The following is a 24180-nucleotide window of genomic DNA, read 5'->3' on the forward strand; positions in this document are numbered from 1 at the left end:
TAATTTTTTATATTTCAATTAAATGCTTCCAATTAAATCTTATACTTAGCAATATTTTCAGAAATTAGTGAATTGAAAAATAACACATTCATTTATAAATTATCTTTTAGTTAGTAGGGACAATCATACAAAGATTCTGTTGGACACATGGGGGGATAAAATTGAATTATAGATGCTATAACTCCTCTTAGTTAAAGGAACCCTATATGTGAAGATTTAATTTCCTTATGAGAAATACAAATCATTTAGAAAAATTCTAGTCTTTTTTTTTTTTTTTAATTCACTTACTTCCGTTTTCTGCAAAACTAAAAAGTGGCAAATACAGTTGTTCCAATTCCTTTGCAGTACACTGAGCTCACTCTTCTGATAAAGAGTAATGAAATGATAAACGTTTTTTTTTATAAAAAAAAAAAGACTGAATATCTATGACATGGGAAATCAAATAGATTATATCTCTTAACAAAAAATGATAGTCTAAAGTGTACTTATCAAAATGAGTGCATGGAGAAGTTCTTGCCATTTTTTCCCAAATTGTGACATCAATTTTCTTCTTTGTACCAAGTAAAGAATCTATTGGGAACATTGGGAGAGAATAGCTTTCTAAGTACCCTGTTTAAGATCTTCCTGCAAAAGTATATTATGATAGGGCTTTCCTCTTTGGCAGAAAAGCTGTTCTCTATCTTATGAACATCCTATGTTAGACTGCCTACTTTACAAAATGCATATAAATCTAAATTTTTCTGAAAGTCCTCATTGGAAATATCCCACTGGTAGAATGTAGAGCTGAGGGTTGGGCACTTTCCTACTACCTCTTGCGACCCTTGAATAAATAGAAAAATGAATTCTTTCTCCTTATTTCCCTGATACTTCCTCCTAAAACAAAGTCTATAAACCTTTCTTGGAAAAAAATTACTATGATATTTTCATCTATTCCCCTTGACCTTCAGTAAGTTCTTTTAAACATTTTCTACTTTTGGGGCAGCTAGGTGGCTCAGTGGATAGAGCACCAGCCTTGAATTCAGTAGGACCCTAGTTCAAATACTTCCTTGCTGTGTGATCCTGGGCAAGTCACTTAACCCCAGCCTCAGGGAAAAAAAAAAAAAAATTCTACTTTTTATGATTTTATTTTTAAAAGGTTTTACACATCTTTAAATATGTAAAACTTATTTTTCCCAGTAGAATATAAACTCTCTAAATGTAGGAAAGGTAAATATCAGCATGTAGGCCTTTGACATATAAGAAAAGCTAATTAAATGACAATTTTAATTAATTGAATAATTTTTATTGTTATTGAGAAAAATGTGATTTGGTTTCTACTTTCATGTCCACTTTTATTGGTGGTTTACACAATATAAATGAATAGCTTAGCATCTTAAATTAAAATATCTCTTTGTTATGTTTCGTTTGAATTTTGTTAATAACCCTGTGAGTTAGGTAGTTTAAAATCATTTTTTTCATATTATAGAGAGTGGCACTGAGTATTAGAGTTTGTCACAATTTGATAAACACTGGATCTGACATATGCATTTCTTCTTACAGAAAATCCCATGCTTTGATGGTTTATCAATTGTCTTATCAAGAGTAACTCACAATAAACACACTATAGGAAAGATGAGGGAATGATAGAAAATATGTAATAAAAATGAATCATTTGAAGTGACTTCAGCTAAGGGAATAGAAATAAAGGAAGATTAAAAAAAAAAAAGATGTAGTGTCTGAGCTCATCTATTGATTTTTCTTACTGAGTACAGCCAATTTAGTTCAATTAAATAAACTCTTATTAAACCATATACCTTGAAGTTATTTCATTAAACTGGGCATTATATTATTTTTAACAAATGGGATATTATGGTGTTAAAAAGATATTCAATTCCTGCTTTTAAAAACTTTTAATCTCCTTTCTTTTTCCCTTACTTTATTCTTCTTTTATCTTACTAATTTTTTTTTATCTTTTAAATTCATATATAAGCAAATGCTAATTTGGGCTAAGTTGCATGTACATTATTGATTTATTCTACTTTCTCATATTTGCCAAAGCAGTTTACTAGGTAGTGCAGATGATGGGAAAATAAAAAGGCATATTAGTCTTCCTGAAGGACAAAGGAATTAAACTTTTTAAGCTTCAAAATCTGTATTCATAAAGTGTATCATCTTCTCCATCTAAGTTTGGTCATTGTTAACTCCTTCACAAAATTGAGGTGGTAAAAAAACTGTGCCTTTTGATTGACATTAATGCCATTTCTCCATGTATTGTAAGGTCTGGAATAGCTATTTCAAAGCTACAAGTCCTAGTAGGCTAGTTTTCATAATGTAACTATTATAATTTTCATTCATAATGTAGGGTACCCTTGAAGAGTGAGGAGTTTTCTAAGTTCAGAAGTCTCCAGCTATTATATTCTGCCCCAAGCAATTGGCCGGTTTTTATTCCCAACATATCAATTAATATCATGAATCAATTAGCTTTCAAACAGTTATATTTATTGAAAAGGTATAAGAAGGACCCAAGCACAACAATGTTGTTGTTCTTTCTCACCTAAAAAAAAAAAAAAAAAAAAAAAAAAAAAGCCTGTGACATGCTGTGCCTTAATTTTATTTAAAATAAAATAGAACATTGATTCAAACTTGTACAACATAAATGGGAAAGATATAAATTAAAGCATTCTGTTGACTAGATAATCCTTTGCTCCTTTTGTGAAGTCCCAATGAATTTCCCGAAAGTTATATATAGTTCACTGCTTAGCCCAAGTTTTGGACCCTTTGTACCTTTTTTTCCCAATTGCTTCTCTATAGTATATCTATTTTTGTCTTTAGTTTCAAATGAGTTGATATCATTAACATCTTCTATGACTAAATCTTATGAAGTTCAAATTTCAAGGGGTAAGGTTGGTAAAAACAATGATTGTTTTCTCCTTTAACCCGTTTTTTTATTTTTTATTTTTTGTTTGTTTGTTTGTTTGTTTGTTTGTTTTTTCCCCCATAGAATTTACTGGAACTGCACTACCATTAGACTGACCTAATATTGGAAATTAAAATTCCCATTCTATTCAAATCCCAGAGATATAATTGAGTCTCTGCAACGTTCCAATATCCTGTGTAGCATTTATTTCATTCCACTGGATAGCTTGAAGCATTTTGCTTCTTGCTAATTAATAAAGGAAATTTCCCACATAGTTTCTACTTTTTATTGATTCTCAGTTGATTAAGGTATCAAATTATAGAGTATCTAGGTTAGTTATTTTAAATGATACATGGAATATTGATTCAATTAAATCTCTACTTTTAGAAAAGGCACAAGCATGCACATTGACAAAATATTTGGAGGTTTTTTTTTTTTTTTTTTTAACATTAACTGTCTTCTTTTACAAGTCTATCTTTTCTTTGACTTTGGTAATAACCATTGGCCTACTAGTAGCACATTAAAAATAACTAATTGATTATCTTACCTGAATTGAATGCTTGTACTATATCACTATAAAGGAGAACTAGAGAAGAATCTGATTGATCTATAGGTTTGTTTGTTATTCTCATGAAAATTTCAGAGAACTTAAACATGCTATACATTTAATCTATACTACTATCAAAAGTTTCATTCATCACAATGCTTCATAAATTAAAATGTAGATAATAAATGAAACAAACTTTTTGCACAGTGTAAATGGAGATTTCTCATTATTTTCTAAAGCATTCCTTTATATCTCTAAAAAGAGATTCAATAGATTCCTCATTAATGAATACTTCTTTCTTTTTTAGGAATATACCTAAATAGTGAATTGGTCCTATAGTCAGAAGTTTTATAGTTCAATTCCAGCTTCAGATATTGATCAGGGAAATGACTCTGGACAAGTGACTTAAACTTGGTTTTCCTACTTCCCTAAATTTAAAGTAGCTAACATAATAGCACTTAACTCCCAGTGTTGTTGTGACTAACAAATGGAATATTTCCAAAATACTTAGCACAGTGGCTGGCACATAATAGGAACTCAATAAATTAGTCTTTCCTTTCCTCTACTGTCCAAAATAATGAGGAAGGAGAAATGACTAAACAATAGAGTATAAGAAAATTATTTCCACAAAAGACAGTATGTCAACTTGAAAGAAGCCAAATATTCTATAATAGAGGTAAAAGCAATGTAGAGGTCATTAGAGAAAGAGAGAAAACCTTGAAATGGTGCCTCAGAGGAATGTGAATTCCAAGTTTGGAAACTGCAAGTAGATTAGAGGAATCTGAATAGAGGAAATAGCTGGGAAAGTAGGCTGGAGCCATATGGTAAAAGGTTTTAAATAACAAGGGGAGTGGCGTAATCATACAGAAGAAGGGTCAAGTTTAAAAAAAAAAAAAAAAGGAACTGTCATTTTCACAGTTATATAAAGACACATACACACATTGTTCCCTATATACCATGTCAATATATATATATGCATATTTATGTATGTATATACACATATATGCACATACATACATATATACATACATATACATGCATGTATGCTTATAACATCAAAAATATAACTACTGCTCTGACACCTCATTTAGCATTTTATTATTTTTTTTTTCTTTTGACCTTTTACCTTTTGTTTTTTTAAGGACTTGGAAGCACTGAGGGGAAACATATTCCCTACTACCACTCAAACAAATTTATTAGTAAGCATGTATTCTGTACCTACTCCTCTCATTAATCCTACGTGAACTACTACCTAATCCTCTAAAGCCCATCATTCCCATAAATCATTATCATATACAAAAGCAATTTACTCCAAAACTCTCTTTTTCAAATTTCGTTATTTCATTTTCAAATAGTTTGCTTGAGTAAAAAATGTCAAAAAGGATGAAGTACTCATTATATCCAAAATATTGTGCTAAGTATTGGGAATAAAAATATTTTAAAAATATTTCAAACAAGCCAAAAACAAAAAAAAAAAAAAAAAAAAAAAAAAAGAAAAAAAAAAAAAAAAGCAAAGACAGTCTTTGACAACAAAGAATTTATTTTTTACTGGGTAGGGGCCCACTTATGGGGTAATCATGACCAAGGAAGGGCTCTTTGATGAGTTGGACTACATGGAATAGGATAAACTATCTCAGTTGGGAACAATGAGCAGCTGATTTAATGTTTCCAGAACTAGGGATGAGAGGAGAGAGGAAAGTGAAGAGCAAGAGATATGCAATAAGAGGTCTTTGGAGAATTAAGACTGCCTTGAAGATGTTTGGAGAGCAAAGAGTGAATTGAATCATGACTGAATCTTTCTGCAATAGTCAGGAGAAGAAAGGGAGGGAGAGAGGGGCATATTCCAGATTTCAAAAGCTGAAAATCTCCAGAGCCTAAGACTATCAGAGAGGAATTAGTATTGTCTGTTAGTCAATAAGCATTTATTAAGTGCTTGCATTGTTCTAGGCATCATACTAAACATTGATGATATAAAAGAAGGGGGAAAACAAACAAAAACAATATTTGTTCTTAAGGAAAACATTCAAATGGAGAAAACATATTAATATAATAAGAATGATAATCAATAGCTTATTTATAAAACACTTTTAAAATATTCATTTTATCCTCAAAAAAAGCAAAAAAACAAAAAAACAAAACAAAAAAAACAAAACAAACAAACAAACAAAAACCAAGAAACAAAAAACCCTAGGAGTAGTAGCTGCTTTTTCACCATTATAGACGAAAAAACTTAAGAAAACATTGATTAAGTGACTTGCCCAAATTCATGTAGCTGAGAACAGATATAAACTGTGCTGAAATCAGAAAATGTCAATACTCTATGGTCTATGCTCATTAGTTGCCTGGATGCTAACTTGCACTTATATTTATAGTGTAGAATAAAGATAATCTCAGAAAGATAAATTATGATTGGGACAGATTGAGTTCAAAATGCCTATGGTACAAACAATTGATAATATCTACAAGTTGTGTCTGAATCCCTGGAATTCAGGAGAATGGCCCTATCTAAATAAAGGCCCTAAATAAACCCAGGAGAGCCGATGAAAGTATCAAGGCAGATAGTAGATAGTCATAGTTACTGAGAGTAGTGTGGATGATGATGATTCAAGAAAGGAAACTTAGTAGCATCGATCAGAAAATATGAGGAGAAATGAGAGATTATTACAATAGAATCCCTCAGAGAGTCTTTAGAAGGAAATGATGATCCATAGAACTAAAGAATACAGAGGGATCAAGAAATTTGGGGATTGACAAAATGTTTTTTCATTTGACTATAAGCAATCCCCCAAAATTTGGAGAGGTCAGTTTTAGTTCTATATTGAGTACACAATTCAGACTTCAAAAGGTTTAGTATTAAATCAGAGAGAGATTTAAAGCAACTAATATGCATGGCTTTTCTCAAGGTATTTAATCAAGAGGGAAAGAAGTGAGAGTAGATTATAGTATTTTCAAGGCTAGTGGGAATTTTCAAAGTTCTAATAGATTTTTCTAAAGCTTGTTTTTAATATACACCCAAGGATAATTACATGGCATACAATTCAGTTATTCACATTTAATCATACAACTCTTGCTTGAAGTAAAATGCTTCTATTGCAAACCTTCCACTGTTCAGAATCAAAATCTTGAAATAAAATAGAAATAATGGTTTTGTATAAGTTTCACATATACCTTTTATTCATTCTGAATTCTTGTCCTTGCATTTTCAAGATTCTTGCAGCATTGACAAATATTTCATTTTCTTTCAACATTAACTTGTGATATTTCCAGTAGATATGAAGTATTCTTTCAAAATAGCAAAAGAATATAAAAGGCAACAAAAAATCACCAAGGAAAGGGAAGAAACATACCATTCTAACCATCGTATTTTACCTATGTGAATAATAACATAAAATACAAAGAACTAATCTTTTCTGTATCAAATCTGACTTTTGTCAAAATGTTAAAATTCATTCCCAGGGACTACATGGATACAAAGATCTCTTGCGTCTCAAGAGAAGAAAGTACAAAATAGAAATTGCAAAATAGAATCACATTCACCCGGGGACCAGAAGCTTTATTCTTTTATTTTCAATGATAAGGCTAGATTCATTTTTTAAATATATCTTTCAGTTCCTGTAGATCAGTCTTTCCATGACTGTTTCAGATGATTACAAGTTACAGAGCAACCAGTAGCAATGGTGTGGACCTCACTTATTTAAAGAAGTTGTTTTCAAATGTTAAGGAAACTGTAAAGATATCAACATTTAAATGTCACTATTTGGGGCATGTATATTGAAATAAAATGTTATAAGTACTGAAAATCAAGTTAACATACATTATGTAAGGAATCTTTTTTTTTTTCCTTGCTAAATTTCTTAAAATGAAGTAATGATAGCTTAGTTTCAAAGAAAAAATATTATAGATTTGCAAGTTCATGAATCTATGGCTGGAAAGGAATTTAGACTGTGTGAAATAGATGTACAATTTGTAAATTGCCATTGAACTTAAAAACAAACAAACAAACAAACAAACATAAAATACCTCCTCTGTGTAGACCATTGAAAAATATAGTTGAGAGGCAACACGATCTCAGCTTTAATAGAAATTTTTGGTTAGTAGATGGGACACACGAGAAATAGTTAATGAAAATAACATCATAATAATAAAATCAAAGAAGTGAATTGTGGGAAAACATTCCTGCCTGGGCGCATCAAATACGTTCCCTGTAGTCTTTTGAGATAAAGTTTAAAGGAAGCATGGCAGTACAGTGAAATGACAGCTGGGAGTGAGGCAATATATTGCTTACAGGAACAAGAAAAGCAGAGTGTATAGACTATAGAAGTGGTCCTCATTTGTTGAAGTATAAATAATATGAAGGAGTGTAATAGAAGAAAAAGAAAAGACTGATAATATATAATATAGTGGCAAAAGGGGCAGGACCTTCATTGTCAGGAAGAAAAAATTAAATTTTACTTCATTAAAATAAAGAATTTTGGAGAAATGAAAGAAAATGGACAGGTTTAACCAAATAGAAGATTCCTTTTACCTTAATGAAGAAGAATGCTTTGAATAATGGAAATTAAAAATGGCAGAAGTCCTATATGGTGCTTATTTCAAAAATCTAGGCAGTTCATTGTTTTTTTCTACAGAGGCAGCAATGAGACTGGGAAAATGAGGACAAATATGAGAGTTATCCATGAAGTAGAATCAAAAGTACTCACTTATGATAGAAAGGGAGAAGAGGAAAAATTAGACAAATTTATCATCAAAATTTTATTATGGCATGAATCAAAAAAGTCAAGTGATGCAGATTTGAGAGGAATTGATAATTAAAATGTTTTTCATTTTTCTTGTTAATCTGTTCAGCTTATATTTGAAGTAGTGCCAATTAGTAGCTAGAGGGCTTCACTTGGATTCAGTAAAATGTGGATTTAATTCATGCATTTTACAAACATCAGTTCTGTTGGAGTCAATATATGTCAATGAACAAATGGCATAAGTTGTAAAATACTATGCACATATGAGGTGATTATTAATTTTTAAAATTTTTTTCTCCTCTTCCTCTATCCTGTGAACTTTAGGAAGTAATGCAACTACATAGAATAAGAAGACAACACTCAAAGATTATGAACTCAGATCAAGCATTTAGCAGTGTCTGGTCAGTAGTGTAAAAATGTTACATTTTTTAACATTTAATTTTACATAATGATGCAATGATGTTGATGATGATCCAATCTTTAATTGTGGTAATCTAGGTGCAAACCTAGAAGTTTCCCATGTTAATGAAACCATTTAGCCTTTCTAGATTCAGTCCAGAGAGATTAAGTTTTATGCTTTGAAGAAATACTGACTTTTTTTAAAGGACAGGTCAGTTTTGAATTAAAGATCCTTAATCCCATTGGACTTACACTCGGAAGTTTCATTTGATGACATTATTTTGATCATTGTTCCCCTTTCTGAAATCCTTCATTGTAGAGAGCCACAGACAGTGCGGTAACTCTCAGTGAGGTATAAAACCCTTCAGCTCAGAGGAAACCTGTTGACATGTCTGGTGCAGCTCTCATCTCTCTTGGTGCACCTCAGCTTTCCTGAGAAGTTGGGGGTGGGAGGCATGAAAATCTGTGTTCTACTTGAAACAGAGATAGTTGAAGTAAAAGAGGCATTTATATAATAATAGCAGGGCGCTTATAGTTAGCACATGCTCAGTATGCTGTAGTGATGTAATGGTACTATAGCTAGCACATGCTCAGTGTTCTGTAGTGATATAATTGTACTAAGGTATTTAGGGACTGAGAGGACTTGAAATAAATAAACTCACTTTGACCATCCTAATGTGTTCCAGCCTCATCATTCCTCCACTTTGACCAAGGACTTGGGCTGGTCCCAAGATCCTTTAGAGAGCTAGTCTGGATGGTACATTTTGGCAGCCAATTTTGGGGCTCTAAAAAGCATACTACACTTCATTTCTGAAACTAGGCAAATGAAAATGTATGAACCATTCCCCAATTTCAATAAGCAAAAACATAATGGAACGCCAATAAAAATAATATAGTTTTGAATTAGCAGAACAGACTAATTCATTTTTAAAATAACATTCTATATTATAATCAAATCTCTCAAAGGCTCTCCTTATGTTTTTCTTTAAGGAAGAAGAAGATAATAGAATTTTTTCTATTAAAAGAATTTCTTCTATTAACAGCCTTCATAATCATGATATTTTTTCCAATTGAAATTCTCAAAGGAATTTTTTTCTTTTGCATTTGGTGCTCCATATGGCACAGTCATTTCAACAACCAACATTTATTTCACTATTAATGTCTCAATTCAAAAAGAGTCCTCATCTCAAAGCATTAGTTCTTCAATTTTATCTTCAAACACAGAGATAGTTTTAATAATTTTCTGTTTAAAAAAAAATCTACTATACTTCTCATACCAATGAGTCACTTACATAGTTGACTTATTGGTCTTCACTATCTAGATTACATTTCTCACATACTCTATACTTTTTTTTTTTTTTTTAAATTTCAAGGGGAATAAAATTACTATGCTACTCCAAAACAAACAACAAATAGCAAAACAAAATTAACTTAAAAAAATAACAAGAGGTAAATACTAGAATGATAGTTATTTGTAGAGAAGTTTATGTCAATTCCCTAGATGTCATAAAACTTTTTGACAAACATTTTTACCTCCCAAAGCCTCCCTTCAAAACAAAACAAACAAACAATTAAAAATAATTCCTCCTGGAAATGTATAGATTAGAGGCACATACTTTCCATAAAGTTGATGAAACTGAAATTAGTTGTAATCCCTGTCTTTATTTTATCATAAAATCCAGTGTTGTATTAGTCAATGATTATTCCTAAACATTATATCATCCAAAATAAAAGGTACAAAGAAAAAGAGAATTGAAAACATCTTCAAGTTCTTCATAGTCAGTCTCAATTAAAATCAATTCTCAAAAATCTATGGTATTTCCTTAAACAATAAACTGACGGAAATATAGTATCCTATCTGAAACATCATTCCCAATCCCATTACCATAGTCAATAGAATATATTTACATTCATGTCTTAATAATTTAAAAAGATGAAATAAACAACATTTCTCTCCCATTTTTTGTACCACTGGATTCATAAAATCTCAAAGTACAAAAATCTCAGTAATCATCTAGAGCAACCTGGAAAATAATCCCTTCATAATTTGCTTGACAAACAGTTAAATAATCTGTCCTTAAAGACTTGAAGGAAACTTTACTAAATAAGGAAGATAATTCATTGAAATAGCTGTAATTAAAAACTTCTTTTTTTTTTTTTTTTTTTTTTTTCCCTCCCTGACATTAAGTAAGAATTTCTAGGATTTACCTTATACTCCTTTATTTTTCTTACAGGACCAAACAAATCTAATTAATCCCCTTTGCAAATGCTTGTAGAAAAATAAATAATTTCCTCTGAACCTTCTTTTCTTCTTAGTTACATGTGACTACTTCTTCCCATTGATCACCATGAAATGAACTTCATTATCCTAGTTGCTCTTTACTGAACCTCTCTAGTTCATCAGAGTCTTTCCTCATATTGCCATAGTAGGCAATTAACATTAATTTATGGTACCTTTGCACTTCTTTTCTCATGGAAGTCAGATTATTACATATTACTTAATAGTTTCATTTCCCAAAATAGAAATGAAACCAATGAGGTTATATTTAAGCATAATTTTCAATTCCAGTATATTATCACCAAATTCATAGTTATCAAATCACAGATATAAAGGATTCCAAATAACTAAACAAAAATTAAAATTCATTAAAATTTTATGAATATATGAATCGTGTTCTAAAGTACATTTGTCAAGCCATCTCCCCATTGGAAATCAAACTCATAAATCACCCTCAGTGTGTAGTATAGAGAAAATTTCTTCATGTAAACAATCATTTTACCAAATATTGTTTACCAAAATATTATAGTCTTTATCAATATTAATTTAGATGTGTATTTTAAAAATCATATGTTGTACAAACATACAAAAGTAAGTCAATTTAAATGTGATACTAGAAAATTTGGAGGAAAGAGAGAGGAAACCATAAATTTGACTTCTGATAAAGCTATGCATTTCCAATTTAAATATATCCTTTTCCCATTCAAGTTTAATGGACATTACTCTCCACACCCTCTTTTTTGCATATAGCTTTTTTAGAATTTAATTCTTATCTCACTCACTGCACTCAAAAGACTTACACATCCTTATCATTCTTCCCCAGTAATGGTTCCTCTCAATTTGTTATCCTGCCTCTAGCTATTTCTCTGTCTGGTCCATTCTATACATAGACAAATGTTTGATCTTCCACTTCCAATAAAAGATTTAAAAAATATTAGCTAAAACAAGAAGGAAGATAGGAAAGCTTGGATTCATATATGAGGAAGGAGAACATTCCTCATTGGAATTGGGAGAAGTAGTGTTTTGTAAGAAAAATAGCTAAGATACTAAAGCCATAGAAGGCTTTTGGGAGTAGTAAAGGAAAGATAGGATGAAGGTTAAGAATGGAGAGGATGATAAAGAACTAGAATATGAAAAGTTAAAAAGCCAGAGGCTTTTATATTAAATTCTGAAAGTGATAAGGAGCCACTTGAGTTTATTAAGTATCAGATTTGTGCTTTAGGAAAATCACTTTAGTGACTAAAGATGGACTGCATCAGGGAGAAATGAAGCAGGAATGCAAACAGCAAGCTATTGCAATAATCTAGGCATTCGCCAGGGTGGTGATGACAATATCAGAGGAGAAAAGAGTAATTTTGAAATTTTACAAAGATAAAATTGACAGTTCTTCCTTCAATACAGAATTATTTTAAAGGTTGAGTGAGTGACAATAGTCAAAGATAATGCCTAGAATTTGATCTGGTTGGATTGGAGTGGTATCCTCAATATAATAGGAAAATTAGGAAGTGGGGGGTGATAATTGGGTTGAGAGAAAATAAGTGAGTTCAGTTTTATCTATATTGAATTTAAAATGTCTATTGAACATCCTGTTTAATAGGTCAGAGAGGTTCTTGGAGATTAGAAACTGGAGACTTAGAGATTAGAGATACAGATGAATAGTTTGTAACCTATGAGTAGAGGGCCCATCTCTATTGCTACATGATCAGGAATCCATTGCATATCAAAAAAAAAAAAAAAAAAAAAAAAAAGACAAAGAGCAACTGTTTAATCATGAAAGTACCATGGAATCATTTCAAATTTTTAATGAAAAGACAAATAAATATTAATATTTTTCAACAAAGTATGCTTCTAAAAGTACATGCTAAAACATATGGATTACTATTTGATTTTATTAGTTTCCTTTGATTATAGTATAGGAGGACACAATAAGAAATATATTTTTAATGAAATTTATTTTATTCAGTACCTGAGTGGTTTGATAATTACTGTGTTCTAAGATGTTTTGAGATCAGATACTGTTAGGTCCCTTCCTTTATATTTCTTTTGCAATAATTCAACGGATATTATTTTTCCCTCTACAGATGAAATTTTCTATTTCTTTTCCTTTATGAAGTGTTTCTTTAATAGAATAATTGTAGCAAATAGGCACATTGATTTAAGTAGTATATTTATTTATGTAATATCAGCTTGATTTAACCATGAGTACATAATAGTTTTATAATTATTTAGATCCATCAGTATAAAAAGTATTTTCGAATTGTGTTCATATGGTTATGGATTGTGTCTTGGAAATCACACTACAAATTATTTTAGATTATTCTGTGGCAATTTTATTCAATTTTATTTTTTATTATTTATTTGTTTGTTTGTTTGTTTGTTTGTTTATTTATTTATTTTGGCTGAGGCAGTTGGGGTTAAGTGACTTGCCCAGAGTCACACAGCTAGGAAGTCTTAAGTGTCAGAGGTCAAATTTGAACTCAGGTCCTCCTGACTTCAAGGCTGGTGCTCTATCCACTGTGCCACCTAGCTTCCCCAGTGAAATTTTAAATGACATTTCTTTTTCTAACCCCTAATGGATAGAATATATTGGATTTATTTCATATATGGGAAATATATTTGTTTCATTTTTTTTTTTTAAAGTTTACTTCCTAAAAATCATCAAATAAATATATCATCTACTGTAAAGGGCTAGAACTGAGCAATGCACTTGGATAATGAAGCACGTGAGACTAATTGCCAATTGGACAGTTCCCTATTAACTTGTTTGAAGGTTGACCCTCCCCAGTTGTTCTATGCTGACTTGATTGGTGGAACAAAGAGGGGGAAGTGACGTGTGTGGGAGGAGTAGGAGGAGGAAGAGGAATTGAGACTCAGACACTGAGTCAGTTTCTCTGGGCATTTGAAGAAGGAAGGTATGTGTGAAGTTGCTAGGCCTAAGCCCCTTACCTTGACCATAAAAGATCAAGAATAAAGACGTTTAATGATCCTGACTCCAGCTGATTTCTGGGAAGACAGAGTTCCAGCAATCTACTTAACATTAGAAATGTCTTCCTTGCCTATGTTTATTCTAAGGCATGTAAGTGACACATTGAATAAACATCCAGCCCTGCAATCAGAATATTCATTGTCATGAGTTTAAATTAATCCTCAGATAATTTCTAAATATGTGACTCTGAGCAAGTCATGTGATCCTGTTTTCCTCATTTCCTCTTTTGTAAAAATGAACTGAAGAAGAAAATGAAGTGAATTACTCCAGTATCTTTACCAAGAAACCAACCTCACCCCCCCAAAAAAAAAACAAATAAAAAGATATTACCAAGAGACAGACATGACTGAAAATGATTAATAAATAGGTGTGCTTATCTCCTTAATCACTTTTTCTAGTTTCATTTATATTATTAACATTATTACACTATGTAGCATATTAATGATGATAATGGTTACTTTTCCTTTACACTGATCTTATTGGAAAAACCTCTACTTTATCAACATTATAAATAATAACAATTCATGCTTTTAATTAACAATGATTTAGCATATTAAATAAAGATTTTTACTTTTTGTGTATTCTAACATTTTCCCCTCTTTAAACAGGAATTGATCTTATATGTCAAGAGATTTGTTTATATCTAGTAGAATAATTATGGTAAATTATGTTTAATATTTTCCTCTGACATTGCACAAGTTATCACTTCTTGGTAAATATCTAGCCTGATTATAGTATGTGATTTTTTTTTCTATATGGTGCAAGTGTCTTCACATCAATATTCATTACACTTTTTCAAGTTTTACTCTACCTAGTTAAGATATTCAGAACACATTTTTGGTAAAGATGGAAGATGGAAGGACTAATTATTTTAGTATTATTCAGACAGTTTATATTTTAGTAGAATTACTTGTTTATATCTTTGACAGAAATCACTTTTTTTATTAATATAGTCTTCCTTCCCTTTATTTCATGGTCTACTCAATTTCTTTTCCTAAAATTTGATTATGTTTCTTCTATTTCCTGTTTTGTACATCTAAATATATTATATAATTTGTTAAAATATCTTTAGTTTGATTTTATCAAGTAGTTCTTCTTATTTTTTCTTCATTGTCTGTGAATTCCTCCTCCTCCTCCTCTACTTCCTCCCCTCCTCCTCCTCCTCTAATTCCTCCTCCTCCTCCTCCTCCTCCTCCTCCTCCTCCTCCTCCTCCTCCTCCTCCTCCTCCTCCTCCTCCTCCTCCTCCTCCTCCTCCTCCTCCTCCTCCTCCTCCTCCTCCTCCTCCTCCTCCTCCTCCTCCTCCTCCTTCTTCTTCTTCTTCTTCTTCTTCTTCTTCTTCTTCTTCTTCTTCTTCTTCTTCTTCCTTTATTTTACTCTCTCTTTTTAGTTAACAGTTTATTTAAAATATTTATCAATCTTTTTTGACATGTATTTTTGTTAATATCTTCCTTAATTTCTATGGTTGTTGTTTTTGGAGTGTTAAGTAGTGGATCATGAATTGGTTTTCTAATATTTTTATTTGCATGTCCAAAATGTTATTGTGCATATTATTTTTTATTGGAAAAAGTGTTTTGCAACAAAAGTTTTCTTCTCTTTCTTGCTTTCCTTAGATCCTTGTACAATGCTTATTTGTCAGATAATATTCAATGAAATAATTGCTTTTTTCTAAATGTATTTATTGACCCATTCATTCTATAGATATAAATATTCAATCCCTAATTAATTTTGAATTTCTGCTTCAAATGCCTTTTATTGGACTAAATTGCAGTTGAATTTTAATATTTCTAATATTTCTGTTTTATGCCTGTCTTTATGAAGTATGCATGTTCTAGTACATGATCAGTTTTTTGGAGGTAAAGCATCTGAGACTATATACAAGTTTTTCTATTCCCATATGATAACATGCAGAGGTCTAGCATAGCTAATTCTTCTAAAATTCTATTTCAATAGTTCAATCATTAATTTATTGTTGTTGTTGCTATTTACTTTTTTTAGAGTTAAAACATTCTTTTTAGCATTTTACTAATTTATTTCATCTGCTACAGGTCTAGGAGATCAACAGGGCATAGCCATTTAACAGAGAAAAGAGTTAAACATCTTGCTAATGAGAAGGGGTTTGGTCCCTTTCATATGAAAAACTTGGGTTATGGTTCCAATTCTGCCACTGAGCATGCTCCTTTAGGGTATTTCTCATTTCCTGACTCTCCTCCCTCAACTCTGCCTTTATGGGTGGAAAGGAGGAATGGGAAGGGTGATGATATCATCAGCATCACCCACTAAGCAGTTCCCATTCACTATTTCATAATTATAAAAGGCAAAAGGTACTTGTGGTGGGTTGATGGCAGCAATTGTTATTATACTCAGAGAGTCTTTGAAAATGTAGCACTCCAACTTGATCAGTCAGTCTTTAAGCAAGCCTATGGGGAAAAGTGGGTTGCAGTTAGGGAGAGTAGAGCTTTATGCCCATGGGAATACAGAAATATTCCCTGGAGAGTTGAAACTTGTTTTTGTTCACCTTATAGATCCTTTGCTTCCACACACAGTTAGTTTGATTGCTTCACCCCCGAGGATGCTTATAAGACATTGTCTATCCATAAACTGATTTGGAAAACTGAGGAATGTGTAGCTATTGTTCCAGTCACTAATATACATGGACAGTGGGTGATCTATGACCCAGGAGGAGGAATAACAATAGGTTTATTGATTCACCCTCCTGAAATGCAATTTGGTGATATGTATTCAAACTTTGACTCCAAGCAACAGAATTCAGGGATATTATAGACTGCAGCTGTTACAGCTAAATGACCTTTGCTCATTATCTATATGAATGGAATACCATTGGAAAGGTTAGTAGATATAGACATAGATCATACTGATATTAGAAGTGCCAGTTGGTCTAGTCATTGGCTAAAGATTATAGTAAACAATGATATGTCTGGCATAAAAGGATCAATAGTAGCTGTAATTAGTACTACCCCTTTAAAATGGGAACTTGAAGATAAGGTGGAAGGTTTTTTTATTTCTTTTACAGTTGAAAGGATCCCCATAAATCTGTGGGGAAGATACATCTTACAAAATGAAAAAAAAAATCAGGCCTTGGACAGGAGCAACTTGACCAAGGACATTTACAGGCTTCTCTTAAGTCCTTGGAATTCCCCTGTATTTGCTATAAAAATAAATTTGGAAAATGGGGGATGTTAACTGATTTGAGAAAAGTAAGTGGACAGATGGAGACAATGAGAGCTCTTCAGCATGGGCTTCCATCTCCTCAATTGCCTAGGGAATGGTCTTTATGGATTAAGTATTATTTCTATTCTATCCTTCAGGAAAAGAAGGATATGAAAATATTTGTCTTTTCAGTGTCCAGCATTAATTTCTGAGCCCTCTAACAGATTTTAATGGACAGCTTTGCCATAGGGAATGAAAAATAGCCCTAATGTGTGTCAAATCATGTGGCTACTGCTCTTACTCATGTAAGAAAAGCATCTCCAAAAATTGTTGTTATCACCATTATATGACATTTTAAAGGAAGACAGTGCTTTGGACTCTCACAACGCCAGCTTATAAAAGAAGTTCAAGATGTTCCAAGAGAGATTGAATTGACTTTATCCAATATGGTTGAAAGAGTCACTCAAAAAGTATTGAAAATATCCGTTTTTGCTACAAAAGAGGCACCCACAGCAATCCTTCATCATGGACACAGTATGATGGAGTGGGTGAACCTCCCAGCACAACCAGATCAAAGTCTTGTTCCTTTGTCAGTGCTTGTGGTTAGAATTTCATTAAGAATCATTAAGAGAGGAGGCGGAGCCAAGATGGCGGAGAAGAAACACACGTCTCCGTGAACGTCCTCACTCCCTCACAACCAATTAGATAAATTAAGTCTCAAAATTAGCTCAGGACTGATAGATACCACAAGGACTGGAAGCACGACTTACCAGCTGAAGAGAATCTGGAGTTTCAACAGGAAAGGTCAGTTCTCAGGGGAGGAATAAGAAAGACCAGCACAGACGGTGGGGTAGGGGCACACTGCGCCCATTGCGCTGGGAAGGGCTCTGGGATCAGAGAAGCCACTGAGGTAAAGGAATCTGGCACAGGCTGTTAGCTCTTCTCTGCTAATTATTTAGCAGGTCAGAAGAGAAAGCCAAAATATTTTAAAACTCAGATTAGATTTTCCCCGGACCCTGGGGGTGACTCAGCAGAACTCTTGGCACCAGGGGGTGTGGCCTCAGCTACCACCTGAGAATAGTTAAGAGATTGACAAGTGGGTGGATACGGCCCAAGGCAACACATACTGCCTAGCTTAGCTGGAGGGAGTGGAACTCAGCTCCAGGAAGTCCCAGAGAAGCGGAACCTTTGAACTAGGGACCGCGGTTTCTGGCAGACACTTCCAGTTTGAGCACAGGGGCTTCTCACGTCACCTGCTGCAGACATCCACTCCCCACCCGGACACATAGGCTGGGCTTTGTGCTGTCTTTACTATTCTACGCCCTCTAAGCACAGCAGTGCTAATCACCTCTGAGGCACTCCCAGGGAGAGGGTGGGGAACTCTCTCCCAGAGCTCTCTCTTAGCTCAGGCTCAGGAGCCGCTGCATCCATCCGGTCTGGGAGGAAGCTGGTAAAGAAGTAAATAATTTCCTACCCCAGGGACAGACCCCAAAACATTTTTTTAAATATGAGCAAAAAAGCTAAAAAAACTATAGATTCCTTCTATACAGAGAAAGAGCGGGTATCCAACCCCGAGGAAGTTGACAACAGAGAATCAACAGATAACAACCTAAAGGGGAACGATTCCTGCCCCCCATCACATAACTCTCTCCTAGAAGAAGCTCTTAAAAAATTGAGGGAGATCGAAGAAAAATGGGGAAAGGAAAGGGAAGCTATGAAATTGGAGTTGGAAAAAATAAAGAATTCACAGGAGATGCAGGGAAACAAAATTAGTGAATTAGAAAAGGTTAAAAAAACACAGGAAAGTAGGATTTCTGAATTGGAAAAGATAAAAAAGTCTCAAGAAAATAGAATTTCTGAATTGGAAAAAGAAAATAATTCTCAAAAAAAAAAAATTAGGGAAATGGAAAAAAATTCAATAGAGCAAAATAATTCATTTAAAAACGAAATTGGGCATTTACAAAAAGAACTAAAAACTGTGAAAGAAGAAAATAACTCCTTAAAAGTCAGGAAGGAACAAATAGAAATGAATGATTCAAGAGAACCCAAGAATCAGTCAAACAAAACAAAAAAAATGAGAAGCTGGAGAACAACGTCAAATACATACTGGGAAAATCTATAGACCTGGAAAATAGATCTAGGAGAGATAATCTGTGGATTATTGGACTTCCAGAAAACTATGACCAAAAAAAGAACCTAGATTCTATTTTACAGGAAATTATCAAGGAGAACTGTCCAGAGATAATAGAAACAGAAGGGAAAGTAGATGTGGAAAGAATTCATCGAACTCCTTCTGAAATAGACCCTAAAAAAGGAACACCACGGAATATTGTGGCTAAGCTGCAGAATTACCACACAAAGGAGAAAATCCTGCAAGCAGCTAGAAAAAAAACAATTTAAATACCAAGGTGCCACAATAAGGGTCACCCAAGATCTGGCTGCCTCCCCATTAAAAGATAGAAGGGCCTGGAACCTGATATTCCGTAAGGCAAAAGAACAAGGACTGCAACCAAGAATGAACTACCCAGCTAAGTTTAGCATCTTTTTCCATGGAAGAAGATGGTCATTCAATGAAACAGAGGAATTCTATATGTTTCTAAGAAAAAAACCAGACTTAAACAAAAAATTTGATCTACATCCACAAGACTGAAGAGAAACAGAAAAAGGTACACAGAACCCTTGAGAACTGTAACTCTGTTGTGGGTATATAAAAAATACTCAAGGATAATTTGATTTTACTGATATAAAAGAAAAAAAGGGGGGTGTAGTAAAGGGAAGGAGGTCGATTCAGAAAAAGGGGAAGGAGTGATAAAAAGAGGGAAACTATATCCCAGGAAGAGACATAGAAAATACACCATATCTGAGGGAACTTAGTGAGGGGGAGAATCATTGTGTGAATCTTACTCTCATCAGAAGAGGCTCAAAGAGTAAATAATTAACATATTTGTTTTTCAGAGAATTTTCTCTCACCTCATTAAAAGGGGGGAGAGGAAAAGGGAAAAGGAAAAGGAGAATAAGTAAAGGGACTTGGAGGGAGGGGGGAGGGATCCTAAAAAAAAAAAAAAGAGGGAGGGTTGCGCATCACAAGGGGGGTCTGTAAATTAAATATCGGGGAGGGGGATCAGGGGGGTCAAGGGAAAAAAGCATAATCTGGGGATAATACGATGGCAGGAAATACAGAATTAGTAATTTTAACTGTAAATGTAAATGGGATGAACGATCCCATCAAACGGAGACGGATAGCAGATTGGATCAAAAAGCAGAACCCTACAATATGTTGCCTACAGGAAACACACTTAAAGCAGGGAGATACATACAGAGTAAAGATAAAAGGTTGGAACAGAGCCTATTATGCTTCAGGTAAAGCCAAAAAAGCAGGGGTAGCTATCCTTATCTCAGATCAAGCAAAAGCAGAAGTGGATCTTGTTAAAAAAGATAAGGAAGGAAACTATATCCTGCTGAAAGGTAGCATAAATAATGAAGCCATATCAATACTAAACATATATGCACCAAGTGGTATAGCATCTAACTTTCTAAAGGAAAAGTTAAGAGAACTGCAAGAAGAAATAGACAGTAAAACTATAATAGTGGGATATCTCAACCTTGCACTCTCAGATTTAGACAAATCAAACCACAAAACAAACAAGAAAGAAATTAAAAAAGTAAATAGAACATTAGAAAAACTAGGTATGATAGACCTTTGGAGAAAACTGAATGGCAATAGGAAGGAATATACTTTCTTCTCAGCAGTTTATGGATCCTATACAAAAATTGACCATATATTAGGACATAAAGATCTCAAAATTAAATGTAGGAAGGCAGAAATAATAAATGCCTTCTTCTCAGATCACAATGCAATAAAAGCTACATTCAGTAAAAAGTTAGGGGTAAATAGACCAAAAAGTAATTGGAAACTGAATAATCTCATCTTAAAGAATGACTGGGTGAAAGAGCAAATTATAGAAACAATTAACAATTTCACCCAAGATAATGATAATGATGAGACATCATATCAAAATCTTTGGGATGCAGCTAAAGCGGTAATAAGGGGAAATTTTATATCTTTAGAGGCTTATTTGAAGAAAATTGAGAAAGAGAAGATTAACGAATTGGGCTTACAACTTAAAAGGCTAGAAAAAGACCAAATTATAAACCCCCAACCAAAAATTAAACTTGAAATACAAAAATTAAAAGGAGAAATCAATAAAATTGAAAGTAAAAAAACTATTGAATTAATAAATAAAACCAAGAGTTGGTTTTATGAAAAAGCCAATAAAATAGATAAAACTTTGGTAAATTTGATCAAAAAAAAGAAAGAGGAAAATCAAATTGATTGTCTTACAAATGAAAAGGGGGATCTTTCCACCAATGAAGAGGAAATTAGAGAAATAATAAGGAGTTACTTTGCCCAACTTTATGCCAATAAATTTGATAACTTAAGTGAAATGGATGACTTCCTCCAAAAATATAGGCTCCCTAGATTAACAGAGGAGGAGATAAATTGCTTAAATAGTCCCATTTCAGAAAAAGAAATAGAACAAGCTATTAATCAACTCCCCAGGAAAAAATCCCCAGGGCCAGATGGATTCACATGTGAATTCTACCAAACATTTAAAGAACAATTAGCCCCAATGTTATATAAATTATTTGAAAAAATAGGGGATGAAGGAGTCCTACCAAATTCCTTTTATGACACAGACATGGTACTGATACCTAAACCTGGTAGATCGAAAACTGAGAAAGAAAATTATAGACCAATCTCCTTAATGAATATTGATGCTAAAATCTTAAATAAGATATTAGCAAAAAGACTTCAGAAAATCATCTCCAAGATAATACACTATGATCAAGTAGGATTTATTCCAGGAATGCAGGGCTGGTTTAATATTAGGAAAACTATTAATATAATTGACCATATTAATAATCAAATTAATAAGAACCATATGATCATCTCAATAGATGCAGAAAAAGCATTTGACAAAATCCAACATCCATTCCTACTAAAAACTCTTGAGAGTATAGGAATAAATGGATTATTCCTTAGAATAATCAGGAGTATATATTTAAGACCGTCAGTAAACATAATATGCAATAGAAATAAACTGCAACCTTTCCCAGTAAGATCAGGAGTGAAATAAGGTTGCCCACTATCACCATTACTATTCAATATAGTACTAGAAACGCTAGCCTCGGCAATAAGAGCCGAGAAAGAGATTCAAGGAATTAGAGTAGGAAATGAGGAAATTAAACTATCACTTTTTGCAGATGACATGATGGTATACTTAGAGAACCCCAAAGACTCTGCTAAAAAGCTACTAGAAATAATTCAAAATTTCAGCAAAGTGGCAGGATACAAAATAAATCCACATAAATCCTCGGCATTTTTATATATCACTAACAAAATGCAACAGCAAGAGATACAAGGAGAAATTCCATTCCAAACAAATGTTGAGAGTATAAAATATTTGGGAATCCATCTACCAAAGAAAAGTCAGGAATTATATGAGAAAAATTACAAAACACTTGCCACAAAAATAAAATCAGATTTAAATAATTGGAAAGACATTCAGTGCTCTTGGATAGGCCGAGCGAATATAATAAAGTTGACAATACTCCCCAAACTAATCTATTTATTTAGTGCTATACCAATCAGACTCCCAAGAAACTATTTTAATGACCTAGAAAAAATAACAACAAAATTCATATGGAAGAATAAAAGGTCAAGAATTGCAAGGGAACTAATGAAAAAAAACTCAGAGGAAGGTGGTCTAAGTGTACCTGATCTAAAGCTATATTATATAGCAGCAGTCACCAAAACCATTTGGTACTGGCTAAGAAATAGACCGGTAGATCAGTGGAACAGATTAGATACAAAGGACAAAAAAGGGTACATCTATAGCAATCTAATCTTTGACAAACCCAAAGATTCCAACATTAGGGATAAAAATTCATTATTCGGAAAAAACTGTTGGGAAAACTGGAAATTAGTATGGCAGAAATTAGATATGGATCCACACTTAACACCATATACCAAGATAAGATCAAAATGGGTCCATGATTTAGGCATAAAGAGGGAGCTAATAAATAGATTAGAGGAACAGAGGATAATCTACCTCTCAGACTTGTGGAGGAGGAAGGAATTTATGACCAGAGGAGAACTAGAGATCATTATTGATCACAAAATAGAAGATTTTGATTACATCAAACTAAAAAGTTTCTGTACAAATAATACTAATGCAAACAAGATTAGAAGGGAAGTAACAAATTGGGAAAATATTTTTAAAAACAAAGGTTCTGACAAAGGTCTCATTTCCAAAATATATAGAGAACTGACCATAATTTATAAGAAACCGAACCATTCTCCAATTGATAAATGGTCAAAGGATATAAACAGACAATTCTCAGAGGAAGAAATTGAAACTATATCCACTCACATGAAAGAGTGTTCCAAATCACTACTGATCAGAGAAATGCAAATTAAGACCATTCTGAGATACCACTACACACCTCTCAGATTGGCTAAGATGACAGGAACAAATAATGACAAATGTTGGAGGGGATGTGGGGAAACTGGGACACTAATACATTGCTGGTGGAGTTGTGAAAGAATCCAGCCATTCTGGAGAGCAATCTGGAATTATGCCCAAAAAGTTATCAAACTGTGCATACCCTTTGACCCAGCAGCGCTACTACTGGGATTATATCCCAAAGAAATACTAAAGAGCGGAAAGAGACATATATGTGCCAAAATGTTTGTGGCAGCTCTTTTTGTTGTAGCTAGAAACTGGAAGATGAATGGATGTCCATCAGTTGGAGAATGGTTGGGTAAATTGTGGTATATGAAGGTTATGGAATATTATTGCTCGGTAAGAAATGACCAGCAGGAGGAATACAGAGAGGCCTGGAGAGACTTAAATCAACTGATGCTGAGTGAAATGAGCAGAACCAGAAGATCACTGTACACTTCAACAACAATACTGTATGAAGATGTATTCTGATGGAAGTGGAAATCTTCAACATAAAGAAGATCCAACTCACTTCCAGTTGATCAATGATGGACAGAGGTAGCTACACCCAGAGAAGAAATACTGGGAAGTGAATGTAAATTGTTAGCACTAATATCTGTCTGCCCAGGTTGCATGTACCTTCGGATTCTGGTGTTTATTGTG

Source organism: Sminthopsis crassicaudata, chromosome 3 (assembly GCF_048593235.1).
Source record: "Sminthopsis crassicaudata isolate SCR6 chromosome 3, ASM4859323v1, whole genome shotgun sequence".
Classification (NCBI taxonomy): Eukaryota; Metazoa; Chordata; class Mammalia; order Dasyuromorphia; family Dasyuridae; genus Sminthopsis; species Sminthopsis crassicaudata.